General features: G+C 37.8%; 1 non-coding gene across 1 annotated transcript; it reads right to left on the bottom strand.

The window, feature by feature from the left end:
* Positions 1-386: 386 nt before the first annotated feature.
* On the bottom strand, positions 387-494 carry LOC128592921 (U6 spliceosomal RNA). Its single transcript, XR_008382131.1, has one exon. It is a non-coding gene; the product is annotated as a U6 spliceosomal RNA (small nuclear RNA).
* Between the last annotated feature and the right edge of the window lie 22,363 nt (positions 495-22,857).

Here is a 22,857-nt window from a genome sequence, read left to right as displayed (position 1 = left end):
TCAGTGTGGAGGTTAGGTTCTGTCCTTTAATATCTGAGTTCTTACTTTGCTGCTGATCCATTGTGATGGTCAGTGTGTAGAACAGGTTGAAGTATTTCCTGTAGAGCTGGTCTTGTGGCAAATTTCCTCAATGTTTGTATATCCGTAAATGATTTGATTTTTCCGTCAATTTTAAAGCTTAGCTTAGCAGGGTACAGAATTCTGGGCTGTAAATTGTTCTGTTTAAGTAGATTAAAGGTAGATGACCATTGTCTTCTTGCTTGGAAAGTTTCATTAGAGAAGTCTGCAGTCACTCTGATGGATTTGCCCCTGTAGGTCAACTGGCGCTTACTCCTGGCAGCTTGCAGAATCGTTTCTTTTGTCTTGACTTTGGACAGGTTCATCACAATGTGTCTTGGAGAAGCTCGGTTAGAGTTGATCATCCTTGCGCAGAGGCCATGCTAATCTTCTCTGTATCATTCCAATTTTAGTATATGTGCTGCCGAAGCAAGCACATCATTATCTTTCTTAGACAAAAAAGTGTATAGTATGTTAAATATTTGACTTAAAAGTTATATTATTGTATTACGTGAATATCTTGAATATTACTTTTTGCTATTTCATACTCTAAGTGGGTTGAAAAGGCTATTCTGGATACCTAGAAATTATTTTTTTCATTCACTGTTGCAGTAAATTAAATATTTGTAGTAACCTTGTATTTGCATTTTCTTTTAAAATATGTTCTTTAGTAGTTACCAAGGGTATAGTTACTATCTACTTCAACTTAGGAGTGAAAAACAGTGGTTTCAGCCAGATGTGGTGGCTCACACCTATAATCCTAGCACTCTGGGAAGCTAAGGTGGGAGGATCCCTTCAGCTCCGAGCAAGAGCATGACCCTGTCTACTAAAATAAAAAAAATTAGCCAGGTGTTGTGGTGGATGCCTATAGTCAAAGCTACTTGAGAGGCTGAGGCAGAAGGACCACTTAAACTCAGGTGTCTGAGGTTGCTGTGAGTGAGGCTGATGCCATGGTGTTCTAGCCCAGGCAACAGAGTGACAATGTCTCAAAAAAACCAACAAAAACAACAACAAAAGTGATTTTTCAGAAAGTCAGAAATAAAAGAAAAAAATCTTAGGTTTCAGAAAAATCAAACTTGTGTTTGTGAGTTTCAGTAAGTTTGAATTGCCATGGGGTATCTGTTTCTATCCTCCATCACTCAAAGAATCTCTTTCACATTATCTCCCTCATGATAAGCCTCATTCATTTCAAGAAGCCCCCTATACTTAACTTAATGGCTCGGAAATTTGCCTTTGAGTCACTGGACACTATGCTCATGGTAAGCTGAATAACAGTTCACTAGGATGCCCAGGACCTAATCCCTCAGCAGAACCTGTGAGTGTTAATTATATGGCAAAAGAAATCTTGCAGATATGATTAAGTTAAAGATCTTTAGATAGGGGATTATCCTGCATTATCCAGGTGGGTTCTTAAATGAAATTACAGGTGACCTTACAAGTAGGAAGCAATAAGAGATTTGTGATTGTACATAGAAAAGATGGTATGAAGATGGAGCAGAGACAGAATTGAAGATGCTATTCTGCTGGCCTTGAATATGAAGGAAGGGCCTATGAGCCAGGATATGTGATGCATGTGGCTCTATATAAAAAAGGCAAAGAAATGGATTCCCCTTCAGAGCCTTGTAAGGCAGCACAGCCTTACCAATACCTTAATTTCAGCTCAGCAAAGTTCATTTCAGACTTCAAACCTTTCGAACTATAAGAGAATACGCGTTTATTGTACAAATTGTTTTAGTCCTCAAGTTTGTGGTAATTGGTTACTGCAGCCATAAAAAACTCATAGTGATGCAAAAAGTGTAAGAAAATAATCCTTACTTGGTCAGTTAGAGGATTAAATGTGTTCTGCAATTTTAACAAGTCTACCAATTTCAAATTAACTAGCCAGGCACCCATGGGATATCAGGATTCCTCACTAGCTGAGGAAGAGAAGTAAAAGGCACACTTGGAGTCACATGCACTTACTACACAAACATCACATTGGCTGATACCCTGGTAACCCCAGGAAATCAGTTAAAAAAAACTGGAAATCTTCAATCAAGCTAATGACTTGGAGAAAAGGACCAGATTCTCGCAAGGCAGGCAGAGCATTTGTAGCTTTGTTAAAGGCCAGTAAATTATATGACTGAAGAAAATCACTGGGAATCTATTCAGGCAAGAATTCCGTTTCTGTGGTTTTAACCACAAAACCTCTGTGGATCTCATACGACAGAGCAACTGTGAAATCTATGCTCACATTTTGGAGCCCAACTATTTTTCTTGGAAAATGGGCCCAAGTAAAAATTCTGAAGTAGTCGACATTTTTGGATATTTTCCTCCTAAACCAGCTCTCAAAGTCTCCCCATACTGAATCTCCAGCTTATTTTCAGATGATATAATTCCTTTTACAAAGCTATAGTAGAGTTAAATGAGCTCTGATCTTATAATCAAGAGTCTAATGCCATCTGACCAGGCTTGGGAAGAAAATTGGAATGTTTAAATGTTAGAATAATAGAAGAATGTCAAGTAGGTTTTTAAATTGATACTTAGAGTATCCTTGAAATCGGAAGTACAAAACCCATGACTCTTTTTTTTAAGAATTGTCTCATCTTTTGCTTATCCTTTTCTTACCTGACTTACTTTTTACTCAGTATGACAAAAGAAAGTAACAGTCACTGTGTTTTTAAAGCATAAAAAGCCTCCAGACTACCTGCAATTTTCCCAGTGGTTGCTAAAAGAGGATAGCACCTTTTCTTCATTGCTAATCTCAGACCTAAAATATTATTAATATTTATAGAATAAATATTCATACAAATACTTCTGTAAGGAATAGTGTGAACATTCATATTATATGATTAGAAAGAGTTCTATCTTGGATACAATCATGTAATTGTCCTCAGCATGTACATGGAGGTACAGTGATTCACTGGCAAAGAGCACTGTAACACGATGGGTAAGAATCCTGGTAGGAGGCTGCATAGCCAACGCTCAAATCTCAGGCCCCACTACTGGCTATGTAATGCAGGGCACGATACTTAATTTTTCTAAATTTCATCTCACTAGCTTTTGAAATGATGATAATAATAGTATATATTTCCTTAGGCTATTTAGAAAAAAATATACATATATAATGCACGTGACAGTGCTTCATATAGAGCTTGGAAAATATTAAGTGCTCAATAAATGTCAGCTACTTTTAGACGACCTTAAGGCCAAAAAAGAATATGAATTGAAATACCTCATTAAATTATAATTTGTCATCTTTTGTCTTGACAAATAATGACTAAAGGGAAAAGCTAATGATACATAATAGATATGGAACTGGTTACTAAAAAATCATGCAAAATATATGTGTCATTTTTATTATTATGAAAAGTTGAATACAATTGCAACAAAACATGTATCAAAGGATATTATGAGAAAAAGGCTTTTCTTACAGTCATGTGTGCGTGTGTGTTTAATACTTTCTTAACTTGACTCTGTGTTTTCCTTCTATCAGAAATTTTCCACCAAGTGGCTACAGTAAGTCTAAAAAAATTATGTCATATCATCCCCTTGCTTAAAACACTCTAATGGTTTCCCATTACTCTTAAGTAAAATGCAAACCCTACTCTGGTTTACAAAGTTCTACTTACTCTGGCCCCATACATTCTCTATGGTCTTATCTCCCTCTGCTCCCTCCAAATTAAGCTCTAAGTCCACTGGCTTTCCTTCTGTGTAGCAAACATTCAGGCTCATTCCTGCCTCAGGTCCTTCACTCTGTTTCCTTTGCTTAGAACATTCTTCCTCCTGAATTCTGCACAGTGTATCTCTGTTTCTTTCAGATCACAGATGAAACCTAGCCTCCTGAATGATGACTTGGCTGCCTGCAAAATCTCAAGTAGCCAACTGGTCACTCTCACTTCAACCCATTTTAAATTTCCACATAACATGTATAGTACTGTATAATTTTCTGATTTTTTCACTTTTTATAACTTATTTATATGTTTGGTTATGTGTTTATTAACTTCTCCATTCCCTAGAATGGAAGCTGCATGAAAACCAGGCCTAGTTTTGTTTAGTCCTGTGCCTTTTTCACCTAATAGAATGCTAGAACGCAATAAATGGTTAAAACATAATGCTTAATGAATTTTCTTTGAAAGAATGTATAAATGACAAGGAAAGACAGTTATTTAGATTCTTTTTCCAAGGAAGTTCTAAACTGTTGCTAACACCATTCTTGTGCATATGTCCTGTACCTATCCAATTAAATGCTATAAGTTGAATTATTGAGTTGAAGAGTATGCACACTTTTAAATTTTGCAAGTTATTTACAAATTGCCTTTGAACAAAGTCATACTAATTTACCTTTTGAGCTAATCCCTGAGTCTTCTTTTAAGTGACATCATGACATGATATTTGAAATATATTCTCTTACTTGGAAGCCTTGGATACTTTATAATTCCATAACTTTGAAATGCAAGTGGGATTGCCAAAGTGCAGAAGTCCACAGTGGGCCTTCTGACTGGCTGCCTGAGACATATCCACCATGACTCACCAATTAGAAGAGCTGCTATGAGAGGCATGCATGACTCATTTTCAAAGATCTTTCATTATCCAGGAGTCCTGTGCATGGGATTTTAGCAGTAAATAGAGATTTCCTAATCAACATCCATCATGATCTTTTCCCAGGAGGCAAAAAGTAAGTAGCAATAAAACAAAAACCTTAGTTTATGATGACTGGATTGAGACACAGAAAAACATACTGTCAAAACATGTACCCTATTCCACAAGGTCTTCAAATTCCATGAGTTCATTTTTCTCTTCCTAAAAGTTTCTTTCCCTTGCCCTTTGAGTCATTTACCCAAAAACCTCAGTATTCTGTGTGGCATTAATTGAAAAATACCCTACTGATAAATTTAGTTCTACATATGTAGATCTTTAAAAATATACCAACAAGGAAAGTGACAAAAGTGAGGGCTAATTCCACTGACTCCCCTGTGCCATTTTGAAAGATATATTCATAAAGCCAACCAACCAAACTCAAAAGCAGCCAGGAGGAAGACAGAGAATGAAACTAGAACAGACATGCATGCAATCATCCTACACATCAACACCACTCTGAAAAGTCTGCCAACTGACATCACCAGGGAATAACATTAAGAGTAACATCAATTCTCAGCAAAGATCATCCAAAACATGCTATTTAAACACCTAAGACCTCTTCACTACTCCTCCTTTACTCAAGAACAGTATCTTCTTACCTCGGAAGAGTTATAGCATTAGAAAACAGCACAATTTGTAGATATCAACTCTGATCCAAAATGTACCCATAAAAGCATACAATTTACTAAATGCATAAACATGGAGTACTTACAGCAGGGTGTCCAGTACAGTAGGTATAGCTGGCATGAGACTGGTAATGCAAGCTTGCTCTTGGAAAGGAGTATGTATTCCAGGCTGGTTGGCTGCTGTTCCACTGGGAGCTGAAGCCAGGGCTCATGGTCACTTGTGACTTACTGGTTTGATAGGCTCTCACTGTGGAGCTAGACTATCGAGAAAAAAGAAATGCAATGTAAAGGTAGTTCTGTATAAAATTCAAGTCAGCTATACATAGCAGCACATACTCTTATGTATCATCACGGCACAGAACTCCTCTGACTAAAAGAAATGGCTGATAGCTTAAGAGGATACATTAAACACTGTTCTGACTGGGCTAAAAGTCTTTTCTCAATATTATATTTTGTCCGAATCACAAGGTACAAAGATTCTTTGAAGTTGATCTTACTGAAAACAGTCTTTTCTAGTTGCAAGACACAATTCTATCTTTCAGAAATAAGATATGTTTTAGTGGTGACAGCACCAGTGATATTTTCATTATATAAATATCCTTTAATCATAGTGTTCACCTTAGAAATTCACCATTAGTCACATCTGAAGGCAGTCAATACAGATCATTGTGTATAAAGATTATACTGAGGCATAGATTTGATGCATAACCCTAAATGGTGCTTAAGTTCTATGAGTCTATTTATGTTTTGAGAAACATTAGCATAAATCTGGACATATCCCTATAGGTCACCATTCCATTGTCTAAAGACAATACAATACTAAAAGATTTGAAATTGTCATTAACCCCAACCTGCTCTACCAATGTATTAATAATTACAAACAGAGGAGTAGGAAAATGTTAATTTGCCAAATGTTAAATATATCTGGTGGTTCATGACTATACATAGGGCAGAACTAACTAAAAACAAAACCCACTTGTATCATCCTGCCCTTCTTTGTCCTCAAATGAACAGGGCATACAAGGCATATAATAGTTTCTTTCCGTAGAACATTTTCTATCATAAAATTGCAATAGCCACTTACCCTGGTAGCACAGTAACTTTCACAATAAATTCTATTTATAAATCTATGGGCACATGCCAACTCAATCACTGGAAAAGTGTGCTAATCACATGGCCATTATATTCAGGGTACCCAATGGGAAATGAACTTTTACCCAGGACTTTTTCCCACTGGGGTAGATTCTGATACCATTAGATATGTATAGCAACAAGGTTTCTGAAGACAGGTTTGAGCATGTTGAGATAACTAGAAGTAAGTTAGTCATTGATTCAAGTGCTATCTTTAATCAGGGCTGTTTCTTTTATAAAAGGCTCAAAAATATTTGGAAAAGGAAAACAAAATTTAAATCAGTGATTTAACGGTAGTTATCAATTTAAAGTATTTAACTTAAAAAATGGAGACTACATCCTTATTAAAGATAGTCAAATTATTCTGGTTGTCTGCCTTTCAAGATAGTCAAATTATTCTGGTTGTCTGTCTTTCCCTATTCCTATCTCCCTTCTACATTCTAACCATGTTTATTATCCATATGGTTTAATAGTACAATGAGATACGCAGATGTAGTTATAAAAGGGCATACACTACTGCACACCTGCGTAGGACAAAATCTGTGTTGCAGAAGTAACAGTGGACTTTTATAAAAATAGATGTATGCTTAATTCTAAATATGGAAGCTCTGTATTCATATAAAGTCTCCCATTATTTTGACATATACACAGTTACTTAAAAGTAAATGGGCTCACCATGAAGCTTACTTTTGGCCCTGACAGGTCTTGGCTCTGCTCTGCATCTGTGGTCATGAAAATTAATCACTTTTACTAATTCAGTTGTTTCTATAAGGAGTTCATTGTATCTTACCTGTTTTTACATTTAGATTAATTTAAAGCCCTTAACTTTCACACATAAATAAGTTTGTAACTACCCACAACTCTTAGTTTAATTATGTTCCCCAAAAGCATCAATGATCTGATGCATGGAGGTCTTCCACCTGCAAATTCCCTCCCTCATTGTAAAACTCATGTTCAAGTTGCTCCTCCTAATTGCTTCTATTCCTGATGCCTGGGGCTTATGTCCCTTGCCTTCCCGCTGCACAGTGTTGCTCAAATACTTTTACATGTAATTATGTTATTTAATATTGTCCCTATGTATAGAGATCTCAGTTTTCTATTCAGACTTCAGAGAGTCCACTGGGGTTAAAATGGTATACTGCCTTTTCACAGTTCTGAGCAGTTTTGTCCATCTTAGCCTCTGAAGCCTCAAACAGTGTTTACCTCTCATCATTATAATCACTACAGTCATCTTTCCCTGTGATTCCTTGTCTCTTCTGATTATACCTTCTTGTCTTTTTACTTGTGTTTTTTTGGCCTTAATTCTCCCTAAATTAGGTCATTTTCCAGAGCATAATCCTCAGTTCTACATTCTTAACTCATTTAACTTTTCTCCTTTGTGAACTTATTCCTGGACAAAGCTTTAAGTGTTACTTCTAAGAAGATGACTCCGAGATACAATTTAACCCTCCAACTACTCTCTTTAATTCCAATCCCAAATATTAAAATTTCTAGGGGATATGAATATATAACTATCAGTCCTCACAAAGGGATCCAAAGTTTAAATTAGTGTGCATAAAATTAAACAAATTAATTATCTTACTCTAAGATTTTACCCCCACACACAAATTATTTTTGTTAATGTTATGACCACATTTTAAAACCAACTGCCTTGAAGAATTAGAACAACTTTGGTTCACTTATCTATCCTCCAACTTTATCAATGTCAACAAATCCTTTTGCAACTACTCAAAAGTTTTTGAATTGGCAAATTCAAAACATTGTCATTTCCATTCTCATTAATACTTATCAATTTTAGAATGTTGTCAGTTTATTTCAGAGTTACTAAAAATGAATCAAGAACCTGCTACTTTAAGCCTTAATTGACCATCCATGATAGTACGATGTTATTCTCTCAAAAAGAAATCTGCATTTATTGTGTTACTCCTTGATGAAAAATGCCTCTCTACCATCTATGAAACAAAGTCAAAACCTTAGTCTCTCATTTGAAATTCTTCAAAATTTGATCATGACTGACATTTACAAGTTTTATTTTTTGTTCTTTTGCATGTAATCACAAACTACAGAGAGGTTGACACTACAAATATGACTTGTATGTCCACGATGTTGTCACAGGCATTAATCTTTAGAATTCTTCACCTTCTCTCAATTCATACTTCATTGACCTGTCAGACTCAACCTTTTCTGTGAAACTTATACCAGCAGCTTCAGCCATCAGCCCACAGACATGTTTGCTTCTACTAGGTACTGACATTACTGATCTTCTGCCAGATTCCTCTGATCTTTTAATTTGTATGGCTACTTAGGAAATTAACATAGAACATCATCAGCACAACTCAACAAATTGTTCTTTCACACAACTCTCATGTCCTAACACACATCTTCTGAAATAGGTGCCTTAGTTGTGTGTGTGTCTTCACAACTGAGAACTTCAGTAAAAGTGTTTGTTTGGAATTGATCCTAGAGAAAAATCGGTAGGATATATCAGAAGGGATAAAGCATGAGCCAGGAAGTTTGCATCTCTGCTTAAGTTATTGCTGTGGAGAAATGAGGCTTAGTTCCTCTAGGGGATTCTAGGAGACAGAATAGAACATGCTGAATTAATACACCCAAGGTGCAAGCTGGAGTATTTAAACTTTTTGTTAGCTGAGGGCTGCTCCTGGAAACATTAACTCCTTGGCACTTCTGGCCTTTTGCACATATAGTCCAAAAGAAAGTTCTCAGCTAGAATGTTGCAGGACAGTATTGACATGCTTTAGGAAAGAATTTGCCAAGAAGGTGTGAGTATTGATAGCAATGGCATCTTTTATTAGAAAAATGATCCCTGAATGTCCTTATATCCTCCATAGAACTCAAGATACTGACATTTTCCTCTTGCATCATTGAGAGCAAAGGCTCAAAAACATTGTTCAAACTGGCCTAACTTTACAAACACTAAAGAATTGAAAAAGCAATGCACAAAAGAAGATACTGGAATGGCCAGTAGACACAAGAAAAGATGTCCAAAATCATTAGTCATCAGGGAAATATAAAATAGAGCTACAATAATATACCAGTTTATACACAAAAATGATAAAAAATAAAAAAGACTGACAAATAGACATGATTGCAAGAGGGACTTTACCTAACAATTGCAATCAGTGTAACCTGGCTTATTGTACCCTCAATGAATCCCCAACAATAAAAATAAATAAATAAATTAATTAAAAAAAGACTGACAAATGCTGATGAGTTATTGTGGACCTGGAATGCTCATGTATTGTCAGTGGCTGGGTAAAATGGCAAAGCTACTTTGAAGAACTGTTAGGCAGCTTTTTATAAAATTAAATATAATTCTACCTAATGACTCAACAAATCTACTCCAGTTATTTACCCAAAAGAAAATATATGTATACAAAAGCACTTTTTAAGAATGTAATAGCAGCCTTATTCATAATAGCCCCAAACTGGAAGTGACCCATCACCAACAAGAAAATAGGTTTAAAAAATTGGAGCTTACCCATGTAATGAAATACTATTCACCTATCAGATATAAACTTCTGATATGCACAACAGCATGGATAAGTCTCAAAACCATGTCAAATAAAAGAAGATGGGAATGGAAAAATAAATATGTGTAATTTCACTTATATGAGGTCCAAGATGAGGACAGCACTTATAGTAATAGAAATCAGAAAGTGAGTTGGACATAGTGGCTCACACCTATAATCCTAACACTCTAGAAGGCCTCCAGCCAGGGAGGATTCCTTAAAAACAGGAGATAGAGGCCAGCCTGAGCAAGAACAAGAGCATACTGCCAAGCATGGTGGCATGTACCTGTAGTCCCAATTACTTGGGATGCTAAAGCAAGAGAATTGCTTGAGCCTAGCAGTTCAAGGTTGCAGTGAGCATTCTAGCCCAGCTGCAGAATGAGACTGTATCTCAAAAATAAACAAACAAATAAAAACAAACAAATAAATAAAAACAAACAAACAAACAAAAGTGGTTGTTGGGGGAGTTGGGGAGAAATTATTAGAAAAAGGAATAAGGTAATTTACTAGAGTGGTGGAAATGTTTGCTATCTTGTTCTGATGATAATCATTATAAGAATGCATATATTAGCCAAAACTGATCAAATTGAACACTTGAGATTTGTGTGTTTTATTATGGCTTAATTACATTTCGATCAAAGAAAAATATAATGCTTTTGCAAAAGGCTGACTCTGCATTTTCCATGGTAACCAAGGTAGAGCCTACTGATCCAAAAATTCTAATTTTCTAGATTCCATAATTAGCTAATCTGAGTTCTACTATCTTTCCTCTCCTTGGCACGCCCTCTGAGAGCAATGCCAGGGAGCATCTAAGTGCCAAAAGGCAGGAAGCCAGAGAGAAGAGCAAAGAGTCTAGATAAAGAGCCTCTGAATAACTAAGAGCTGGCAGCATCATCCAGTGTCTGCCAACAGATCAGAGGTCAAGGCTGTTGGAGCAAGAAAAAATGGAGCACAGCACAAAAGAAGGGCCCTCATACATGCTTCCAGAAATTACTGAGCTCCAGGGAACACTTGCTATTCTATCTACTCAGTCAGCACTAGCAAACAAAAGAAAGAAAGGGAGGGGTTGAGGGAAGCTGCACTAAGAAAAAAATACAATGAGAAAGCAGGAAATAATCAACACTATAAAATTTCTAGGCACAACTGAATGAGTGCTACAGGGAAATAGTAAGTGCTAACATTTCCATGCAATCTACTACCTGTCACACTTTTTCAAGAGCTTTGTATTTACACTGTAGTGACTCATGTATTCCTCATAACAATATTAAGAGGTAGTTACTATTATTATCTGCAATTTACAGGTAAGAAAACTGAGGCAGAAAGAAATGAGGTAACTTAAAAATTTAAGGTCAAGTAACTATAAAAATAGTTAAGTTGGGAATTCAAACCTAGGTGGGGACTATAGAATCTATGCTGAAAGATACATATATTCTATATACAGGCAATGCCTGGGTTATGAACAAGATGGGTTCTATAGGTTTATTCTGAAGTTGAATGTCTATATAAGTTGGAATAGATACTTTTAACTATTACCTGTAACAGCTTCTGTGCATAAGGATGAATAATATGTCAGTCACATATTTGTTAACTCAGAGACGGACTGTAATAGCCACCATTTTTACATATGAGTTTTACATAAGTCAAATGTTTGTAACTCAAGGACTACCTGCAATGCAGTCTTAGTTTGGGTTCTTCCTAAAGCAGACTAAGACAAAGACTAGGAAGAATTGTTTTTGCTTTTATTTGTTTGTTTCAGTGGGAAGGCTGGGACATACACTCCCAAAAGTATGAGAAAAGAAACAGAAAGACTAGGAAAATGAAGAATCAATATAAATGTGTGTTACTGAGATATGGGATCTAAACTAAAGTACTAGATTCTTCTGAGAGCTCTGGGAAGTGTGCAAAATGCCGTATAGTTTTGTCCACTAAAAGGTAAGTGCTGTAGCATTTACACTTGGAAAGGTTTGCCCTCAAAGAAATTATCAGTATTAGTATTCCAAGCTGTGTTTGGGCATTGAAGGATAAAGTCTCTGAGACTCAGAGAAGGCCCTGGGCAAAAAATGGAAAGGCAAACAGGTAAAATAAGATAGTCAAGTGCTGGGTGAATTACAACTGTCCTTCAAAGATGGGGAGGAATTCAGGAATGAGCATGTGAAAAGGTGATGCATTTGGTCAACCACTTTTCTAAGAATAATAAGTGCAATGGTGAGAATCATTATGTCAAATATTAACTGCATACATGCTTATATGTCTCTGAATCATCAGAACAATCTAATGATGTAGGTATTACAATCCTCATTTTAATGATGAAGAAACTGGGACATTCAAAGGTTAGGCAGCTTTCCTAAGGACATACCACTAGTAAGGGTACAAAGCTATGAATTAAAGGTTCACAGGATACAGACATTGGGTTAATTATGTGATTAACAACTTTTTATCCCCAAAGAATAAAGCTCAGAAATGAGCCAAGTGTTCCACTGTGAAAGATTAAGACAAATCGTTATTTTTTCTTTTCTCTTCTTTTTTCCCCATCTTGTTCTTTATGCTTCTCTTCCTTTTGGTCTTATACCAAAGGGCCACTTGAACATGTAAGCTCTGAGACAAGATAATTTAAAGTGCAGGAGGTAGTAAAAAGGAAAAAGTAGGGAAAGAAAGTGAACAAGAAAAAACAACAACAACAACAACAAACACATGAGGAGGAACCAACAGAAAAATTCTGGCAACATGAAAGACCAAAACAGAGGGCGGCACCTATGGCTCAGTGGGTAAGGCACCGGCCCCATATACCGAGGGTGGCGGGTTCAAACCCGGCCCCAGCTGAACTGCAACCAAAAAATAGCTGGGCGTTGTGGAGGGCACCTGTAGTCCCAGCTACTCGGGAGGCTGAGGCAAGAGAATCGCTTAAGCCCAGGAGTTGGAGGTTGCTGTGAGCTGTGTGATGCCACAGCACTCTACCCGAGGGGCATAAAGTGACACTCTGTCTCTACAAAAAACAAACAAACAAAAAAAAAAACAGAGCAACCCCCAGAAGGAACCATGAGGCACTTACTGGAGAGGATTCCACCTATAAATAATTTGCAGAAGTGACATAAAGGGAATTTAAAACATAGATGGAAAAAACAAAAAGGAACTTGATAAGAAAGTGGAAAAACAGAACCTAAAAATGGATGAAAGATATGAAGAATATAGAAAAGATATGGCAGAGCTTAAGGAGTCAATCAGGGAACTTAAAGACTTAGTAAAAAATATCAATAATATATTAGACCATGGGAAGAAAGAATCTCAGAGCTATAGGTTAAAGCTTATTAACTAACCCAGGCAGCTAAAGAAGTAGAAAAGAAGAGAGAGAAAGCAGAACATTCACTCAGAGCATTTTGGGACATCATGAAGCATTCAAACATACAAATTAAAGGTACCTCTGAAGGAGAAGAAGAATGTCCCCAAAATGGAAGCCCTACTGGAGGTTATCATAAATGTAAGTTTCCAAAGTTTCACTGAAGATTCCAAAACACTCCTTTTAGAGAGATAGTGAAACCTGGGATATGTCAACACAAACAGAGAATCTCTGAGACACGTTATAATGAACTTGTCCAAAGTCAAGAAGAAAGAGAAAATTCTGCAAGCAACAAGGAGTAATCACCATTGACCAAAAGGGGCAGATCCAACAGAGTGACAACAGACTTTTCTGTATTTTATTTTATTTTTTTAATTAAGTCTTTTGTACATAGATCATAAATACATTTATGCCCATTTCAGTGTGTTAGTTGTATAGATCGGAGTGCTTAAACTGAAATTTTTCAAGTCAGAAGAGAATGGTCATCTACTTTTAACCCTCTTAAACAAAACAATTTTCAGCCCAGAATTCAGTATCCTGCTGAAATAAAGCTTCCAAACTGATGGAGATATCAAATCATTTCTTTTGTATTTTTTAATTTTTATTGTTTGGGATTCATTGAGGGTTACACTGATTGCCTTTGTTAATAAATTCCCTCTAATAATTGTGTCTGGCCCCCACGAGGAGTGCCATACACTGTGACCTCATCCCCCTCCCACCTCCTGTCTCCCCGTTCCAAATCTTTTATTGATATACAAACACTGAGGAAATTCATCATAACAAGACCAGCTCTACAGGAAATACTTAGATGTATTCTCCACTTTGAACATCACAATGGACCACCAGCAAAGTAAACACCAACAAATACAAAAAACAAGACCTTGTTTCCATAAAGTTGGGAAAAATAAAACTAAACAATGGACTCTCACAAAATAAGATGAATAGAACTTCACAAATCTTTCAATAAATGTTAATGGCTTCAATGCTTACTAAACAGGCATAGGATGACCGACTGAATATAAATATTGGATAAAAAAAGCACATGTCATTCATATAATGTCCTCAGGAAATACCTATCTTTGAAGGACAAGTTGAGAGTCATGGTAAAGGCATGGGAAAAAGTATTTCAGGCAAATAGAAATCAGAAGAAAGGAAAGGTCACAATCTTATTTTAGTTACTGGTGGATTTAAAGCAACTAAAGTTTTTTTTTTGTTTGTTTGTTTGTTTTTAGAGACAGAGTTTCATTTTATTGCCCTCGGTAGAGTGCTGTGGTGTCACAACTCACAGCAACCTCAAACTCCTGGGCTTAGGTAATTCTCTTGCCTCAGCCTCCCAAGTAGCTGGGACTACAGGTGCCACCAGAATGCCCAGCTATTTTTTTGTTGCAGTTTGGCCAGGGTCAAGTTTGAACCTGCCACTCTCTGCACATGGGGCCTGTGCCCTACCCACTGAGCCACAGGCACCACCCTAAAGCAACCAAAATTAAGAAAGATGAAGATAGTCACTTCATTCTAGTCTATGGAACAATACAACAAAAGGACATTTCAATTCTAAATATTCATGTACCCCACTTAAATGCTCACAGGCAAATAAAACAGATCCTAAGGCTGGATACAATACCTCATGCCTGTAATCTCAGCACTTGGGAGGCCAAGCCAGATGGATTGCTTGAGCTCAGGAGTTCAAGACCTACCTAAGCAGGAGCAAGAGCCCATTATTAAAAAAAAAAAAAAATATATATATATATATATATAGCCAAGTATTGTTGGGGATGCCTATAGTCACAGCTACATAGGAGGCTAAGACAAAAGGATCACTTGAACTGAAGAGTTTGATGTTGCTGTGAGCTATGATGCCAGAGGCACAAAGTGAGACTCTGTCACAAAAAATAAACAAACAAACAACCCCCACAACCAACAGACTTTGATTGATCTGACAAATATGCTATCCCATAAACCCATAATAGCTAAGAACTTTGACACTCCTTTGGCAGAACTGGACAGATCCTCTAAGCAGAAACTAAAATAAGATACAAGGAACTTCAATGCAACCCTAGAACAAATGGGACTTAATAGACACATACAGAACATACCATCCCAAAACTAAAGAATATACGTTCTTCTAATCAGCCCATGGAACATACTACAAAATAGACCACATCCTAGGATACAAATCCAACCTCAACAAAATCAAAAGAATTAAAATTATACCTTGTATCTTCTCAGACCACAAGGCAATAAAGTTGGAACTCAACTCCAACAAAAATTTTCATCCCACACAAAGGCCTGGAAATTAAATAACCTTATGCTGAATGACAATTGGGTCAAGGAAGAGGTAAAGGAGGAAATAGTTAAATCCCTCAAACATAACAACAATGAAGATATAATTTACCAAAATCTATGGGATACAGCAAAAGCAGTCCTGAGAGGGAAATTTATTACATTAGATGCCTATATTCAAAAAAAAAGAAAGCACATCATCAAACTAATGAATCATCTTAAGAAAAGAGCAATCCTATATCAAACAGTAGAAGAAAATAAATAATCAATATTAAATCTGAAATAAATGAAATTGAAAACAAAAGAATCATTCAGAAAATTAGTAAAACTAAAAGTTAGTCCTTTAAAAACATAGAAAACAATAAATCCTTGGCCAGACTAACTTGAAACAGAAAAGTAAAGTGTCTAATAACCTCAATCAGAAAGGAAAAAGGAGAAACAACAGATATGACAGAAATACGAGAGATTATCTCTGACTATGAGAAACTCTATGCCCAGAAATTTGACAATGTGTAATAAATGGGCCAATACCTTTTCCCTAGACTTAACCAAGAAGAAATGGATCTCTTGAATAGACTAATATCAAGCACTAAGATCAAAGAAACAATAAAAATCTCCCAACATGGCTCAGTGCCTGTAGCACAGTGGTTATGGCACCAGCCACATGCACTGAGGTTGGCAGGTTCAAGCCCGGCCAGGGCAGGCTAAACAACAATGACAACTGCAACAAGAAAATAGCAGGGTGTTGTGGCAGGCACCTGTAGTCCCAGCTACTTGGGAGGCTGAGGCAAGAGAATCACTTAAGCCCAAGAGTTTGAGGTTGCTGTGAGCTGTGATGCCACAGCACTCTACTGAGGGTGACATAGTGAGATTCTGCCTCTAAAAAACAAAAAAACAAAAAATCTCCTAACAAAAAAATGCCCTGGACCAAATGGCTTCACACCAGAATTCTATCAAACTTTCAAAGAAGAACTAATTCCCATATACAAAATCTATTACAAAACATTGATAAGGAAGAACTAATACCCATACCACAGAAACTATTCCAAAACACTCCAACACATTCTCTAAAGCAACATAACCCTGACACCAAAACAAGGAAAGTACCTATCTAAAAAGGATAACTGCAGACAATTTAACTAATTAACATAGATGCAAAACTACTCAACAAAACCTTAGTCGATAGATTGCAGCTACACTTTAAAAACATTATACATCGCAATCAAATTGTCTTCATCCTGGGGATGCATATATAGCTGGTTTAACATATGCAAATCCATAAATGTAATTCAAAATATCTATAGAAGCAAAAACAAGGACCATATGATCCTCTCAATAGTTGCAGAAAAAGCATTTGATAAAATTCAGCATCCTTTTCTAACAAGAACACTTACTTAAGAATATAGGCATAGGTGGCACATTTCTTAAAATGATTGAAGCCATCTATGACAAACCCACAGCTACTATCATACTGAATGGAGTAAAACTGAAACTTTTCCACTTAGAACTTGTAAGTTTTGGTGACAAGGATGTCCTCTGTTATCACTACTACTCAACATAGTGCTGGATGATCAAGCCAGTACAATCAGGAAAGAGTAGAAAATAAAGGTCATCTAAATATAGGCAGAGGAAGTCAAACTCTTGCTCTATGCTGATGATATAATCTTATACTTTGAAAATCCCAAAGACTCAACCACAAGACTCCTGGAAGTGATCAGGAAATACAGTAATGTCTCAGGGTATAAAATCAATGTCCACAAATCAGTGGCCTTTGTATAGGCCAATAATAGGCAAGTTGAGGAAGCAAAATGAAACACCTAGGAATATACCTAACAAAATTGCTGAAGGGGCTCTACAAAGAAAATTATGAAACCCTAAGAAAAGAAGTAGCAAAAGACATTAATAAATGGAAGAATATACCATGCTACTGACAGGAAAAAAATCAACATTGTTAAAATGTCTATTTTTCCCCAATCTACAGATTCAATGCAATCCACAATAAAATACTAACATCATACTCTGAAGAACTAGAAAAACTAGTTCTTCATTTTGTATAGAACTAGAAAAATTCCCATTTAGCTAAGGCAATTTTTTTTTTTTTTTTTTTTTTTTTTGTGTGGAGACAGAGTCTCACTGTACCGCCCTCAGGTAGAGTGCCGTGGCGTCACACAGCTCACAGCAACCTCTAACTCTTGGGCTTACGCGATTCTCTTGCCTCAGCCTCCCGAGCAGCTGGGACTACAGGCGCCCGCCACAACGCCCGGCTATTTTTTTGTTGTTGTTGCAGTTTGGCCGGGGCTGGGTTTGAACCCACCACCTTCGGCATATGGGGCCGGCGCCCTACTCACTGAGCCACAGGCGCCGACCCTAGCTAAGGCAATTTTTAATAATAAAATCAAAGCCAGAGGCATCACTCTATCAGACTTTAAGCTATATTACAAATCCATAATGATCAAAACAGCATGGTATTGACACAAAATAGAGGCACAAACCTGAATAGAGAACCAAAAAATAAAGCCATTCTCTACTTGCCATCTGATCTTTGATAAACCCAACAAAAGCATACACTGGGGGAAAGAATCTCTATTTAATAAATGGTGCTGAGAGAACTGATAACCCCATGTAAAAGGGACCAGTACTTTTCAACACTTATAAAACAGGACCAGTACTTTTCAACACTTATAAAAATTAAGACACAAATGATAAAAATCATAGTAGAAAGTGTGGGAAAAACTTTCCTGAGAAAAGATTTTATGAAGAATATTCAATGGCAATATTCAAGAATATTCAATGGCAATTACAACAACAAAAATAAACAAATGGGACTTAATTAAACTGAAAATCTTCTGCACAGCTAAAGACACACCAATCAAAGTAAATAGGCAACCTTCAGAATGAGAAACGATATCCACATGTGGATATGGAGAGAAGGGAACACTTTTATACTGCTAGTGGGACTGTAAACTAATAGAGCCTCTTTGGAAAGAAGTATGAAAAATCCTCAAAGAACTCAAATTAGACTTCCCATTTCACCTTGCACTCCCACTACTAGGCATCTACCCAGAAGAAAAAAAATCATTTTGTCATTAAGACATTTGAACTAAATTGTTTACTTCAGCTTAGCTTACAATCACCAAGACATGGAAACAACCTAAATGCCCACCAACCCAGGAATGGATTAACAAACTGTGGTATATGCATACCATAGAATAGTATTCAGCTATTAAAAAGATGGTGACTTTTCATCTTCTGTATTAACCTGAATGGAGTTGAAACATTTTCTTCTTAGTAAAGTATCACAAGAATAGAACAGTCAATGTCCAATGTACTCAATAGTAATATGAAGCCAGTAGATAATTTAATTCATTCACATAAAGGAGTAAAACTCATTTCAATTGAAATTGGGGGGAGGGTGAATGTGATATGAGGGAGAGGGGAGGATGGTTGGTTGAGGTGCTCCCACTTTATGGGCACAATGTAGGGTTGTATGGCATGTTTTTTCAGTGCAGGACGTAACTATAAGAAGGACTTTATCTAAGAAATTCAAATACTGTGACCTGGTTTTTTTGTACCTTCACATTAACCTGAATAAAAAGAAAAAGAAAAAATATAGAAAGTAACACAGATGATGGCGGAAATATTTTAACTCTCTTGTTTCTTAGTTTTGGGTCCAGTTTCTTACATCACCTAACTCTAGTACTGATTTTTGAGATCCACAATTAATTATTAGGCCAGGCGTGGTGGCTCATGCCTGTACTTCTAGTTCATTGGGAGGCTAAGTCAGGAGGATCCCTTGACGTCAGGAGTTCAAGACCAGCCTAAATAAGAGCAAGATCCCAACCATTTCTATGAAAAACAGAAAAATAAGCTGGGCATAGTTTTGTGCTCCTGCAGGCCCAGATACTGAGGAGCATGACATGAGAAGTTTGCTTAAGCTGGGGAATTTGAAGTTGCTCTGAGTTATGATGAACCACTGTATTCTAGCCAAGTGGGTGAAAGAAGAAGAACAAGAACGTGTCTAAAAAAAAAAAAAAGAAAGAAAGAAAGAAAAAAATATAAAAATATATGTCATATATTTCATATATTTATATATTTAAATATGTATTATATATAACATATATTGATTATAATATATTATATATAACATATATTGAATATAATATGTATTATATATGCATACAGCAGAAAGAACCCTAGGTAAGTGGTGGCCCAAATGGAGAGAGAAATCAAGAACTTTCTGGTGCTGCTAAGAACTGTGACATGTTTCACAGGAACCCCGTTTATCATTTCACTGACTCTCACTTTGTCTTCACTAATTTGATTTGATTAGATATTCCTAGCATCTAAATGGTCACTTTGGGGACAATGGCATACATTCCCTTCAATCAGGTACCTTCACGTTCCACTGTAAAATACATTTACTGTCCCTCATCTTAGGCTTTTTGAATCATCATTTCCAGTTCACCATAGGGATCCAGTGACCCTTCACAAAAGATTTGTAAGTTGTTTCCGCTCTTCATAAAAGTAAAGACTAAAAATATGAACCAAACATTGCATATAAATGACATTGTGAATCAAACAGTATAAAGCACAAGGTATATGTGGAAAGGCCATTCATTGGGTCATTAACGATTTATTTAGAAATATGTGTAACTACCATCTATTCCTAAAAACACATTGTTTTAAAGGTATCAACACATGTTTTTTGAGTGTTTGTTCTTCCTTTCCCCTGTATTTTACTTTCAGCAGCACTCATTATGAACATTATAACCTGGGAGAATTAGATAGTGTTTATAAACACACATATGTATGTTTGCACATACAGATACACATATGCACATACATACACACACTTACAATTTTTTTTTTTTTTTAAGTTCCCACAATGGAGTTTCTGGTAAGCAAATGTCAACATGAAGTTCACAGAGAGGCTAAATAACTTCCTGTATGTGTTTATTTCCCGTACTGCCTGTGAGGAAGTCTAAAAGGAACAGTTTCTACCCAACAGCTCTCAGACTTTCAATAGGTTTTTCAAAGTTACCTCCCCACCCTGTGCCCCAAGCAAAGGATTCCTGCTGTGTGGTTTCTAAAGATGTCACTTACAACTGGCTGAATACAGAGCCTGAATGGACAGTAAAACCCACACCAAACCTCTCTTTGCACCCTGTGTGGGACAAGTGGTTACTTTGTTCATTTACAAAGACCTAAAAGAGAGAGAGACAAACTGCCCTTATGGTATAAGAAGTTTCTTTCAAATAAATCCTTTTAAAGGGATCTAAATCATGACACTCAAAAGGAAGGAGGCTGCACAAGGAAATGAGTAGAACTTTTAAGTTCTTCTCATACCCCAGCACCCCAGAGAAATAGAAAATATGTCGTCTTCTTTTTCTTTTTGACATTATCTTTTGAAACATTCCTCAAAGATGAGCTCCTTACTTGGTCTCAGCAGATTAGCTTCTCTGAGGAAAGTGAGGCTTTTATGTGATTGTTATTGTTGCTCTCCTGAACTGGGGATTGCTTTTTTTTTTTCCAACACCTCTTGTTTTATGACTTGTAAACATAAAGCATCTGAGTGAGCTTTGCTTGCCACAGACCCCTTTTTTATGAAATAATTATAAAACGTGGTGCTTTAGGATGACTAATTTTATTGTTCTTGTCAAGCTTCAAATTTTCCAAGGGTAGAATGTGATAGAATATTCTGTATGCTCCAGGAGACATGGTGGAGGGCCCCTGCCAACCATGCTGTGTTTCCACACCTCCCACAGAAGACTGTCCCCAAACCAACAAGTTATACCAGGCGACTCTTCCCACGAATCTGACTGCACCGGGAATCTCCCAGACCAGATGCTCTCCACCAGAAACTGGGAACTGTCACTCAGTGCCTAGTAATCCTCTATTAGGACAGAGTAAGAAGAAGCTGTGTCTACTATTAAGTATTAATTATTACAATGACTCATAGTACTTTGGAGATTTGGAAATAGGTTCTGGCATCAGTGTGAATGGAGAAGCATTTTCAAATAAATACAGTACTCAGGAATCACCTAGACAAGATGGCGGACTGAAGCCAGCTTTCAACAAAGGCTCCCGTCCAGAAGGAGAGTTAAGGGACAGGAATTTAGTAAGTATCCTGGTGGACTTGAGCCTCACCAAGAGAGAAGGCTGAAGAACGCACATCAACACCGCTGAGGCAAGTTGTGATCACAAGGACGCAAACAAAAGGTACAAAATCCACCACCAAGCGGACGGGAGTCCCCCTCCCCCATGAGACCGGCTCTGGAGCCCCACAATTGAACAAGCGGGCAGAAATTAAAGCCCCTCCCACTACACTCCACGGGAGAGACCTTCTAAAAACTGGACCTACCTCCCCTACTGGGGTGCCGTGGCGTTCTCCTGCCGTACATAGGGCTGAATAAAACTTTGGGAATCCTTTGCCGGCAACCCTGAATCCCCGGCGCTCCCCTCCCGCCCACTGAGGTCTGGAGGCCTGTCCCCCAGGACTTCGGATCCTTGGGTGATTTCTCAAGGGGAGTGGACAGTCCCCGAGTTGCGACTGGTCAGCATTGACTCTGAGGCGCGCGAGTGAGGAGAGGGCACCGGGCTGAGGGGGAGTCACGCCTCGCGGCACTCCCCTGCGGTGCAGTGCACCAACCCTCCCCGGGCATACGGGGCCCAAGACTGAATCAGACTCTGGCCTCCCCACTGAGAGCTGAGAACCCCTACTCTCACTCGGGGTCTGAGGGCCTATCCCCCAGGAGTTCGGCTCCTTGGGTGATTTCTCCAGGGGAGTGCACAGTGCCTGAGCTGCATCAGGTCAGCGCTGATTCTGGGATACGTGAGCGAGGAGAGGGCACTCTGCTGAGGGGAAATCAAGCCTTGGCGGCACTTCCCTGCGGTGCAGTGCAGGAGCCCTCCCCGGACCATAGTATTGCGTGAAACTGAATGAAACTCTAGCTTCCCCCCGCCCCACTCCCAATCCGGGTCTGGGGGCCCATCCCCAAGAGTTCTGATTCTTGGGGGATCTCTTAAGGGGTGTGGACCCAGCACAAACTGCGGCCGCTCAATGCTGACTCTGGGGCGCGGGACAGAGGAGAAAAGGGTCGCCTGAGTGCCCACACCAGAGCAGCAGTTCCCTGGAGGTAGATCAACAGCCGTTTTTTCTTTAACGGCAGAACGCTCACTTCTGGATATTCTGAGGCCACACCCCCTGTCTCCCTGGGCAACCAGAGGAGGCCACCGGTGACACGGCTCACAAACCCGGAAGCCTCCAGGGCGGGGCCGA

Source organism: Nycticebus coucang, chromosome 8 (assembly GCF_027406575.1).
Source record: "Nycticebus coucang isolate mNycCou1 chromosome 8, mNycCou1.pri, whole genome shotgun sequence".
In the NCBI taxonomy this organism is placed as follows: Eukaryota; Metazoa; Chordata; class Mammalia; order Primates; family Lorisidae; genus Nycticebus; species Nycticebus coucang.
Note: the sequence above shows the minus strand (reverse complement) of the source record. Positions and strands in the feature narration are given on the sequence as shown.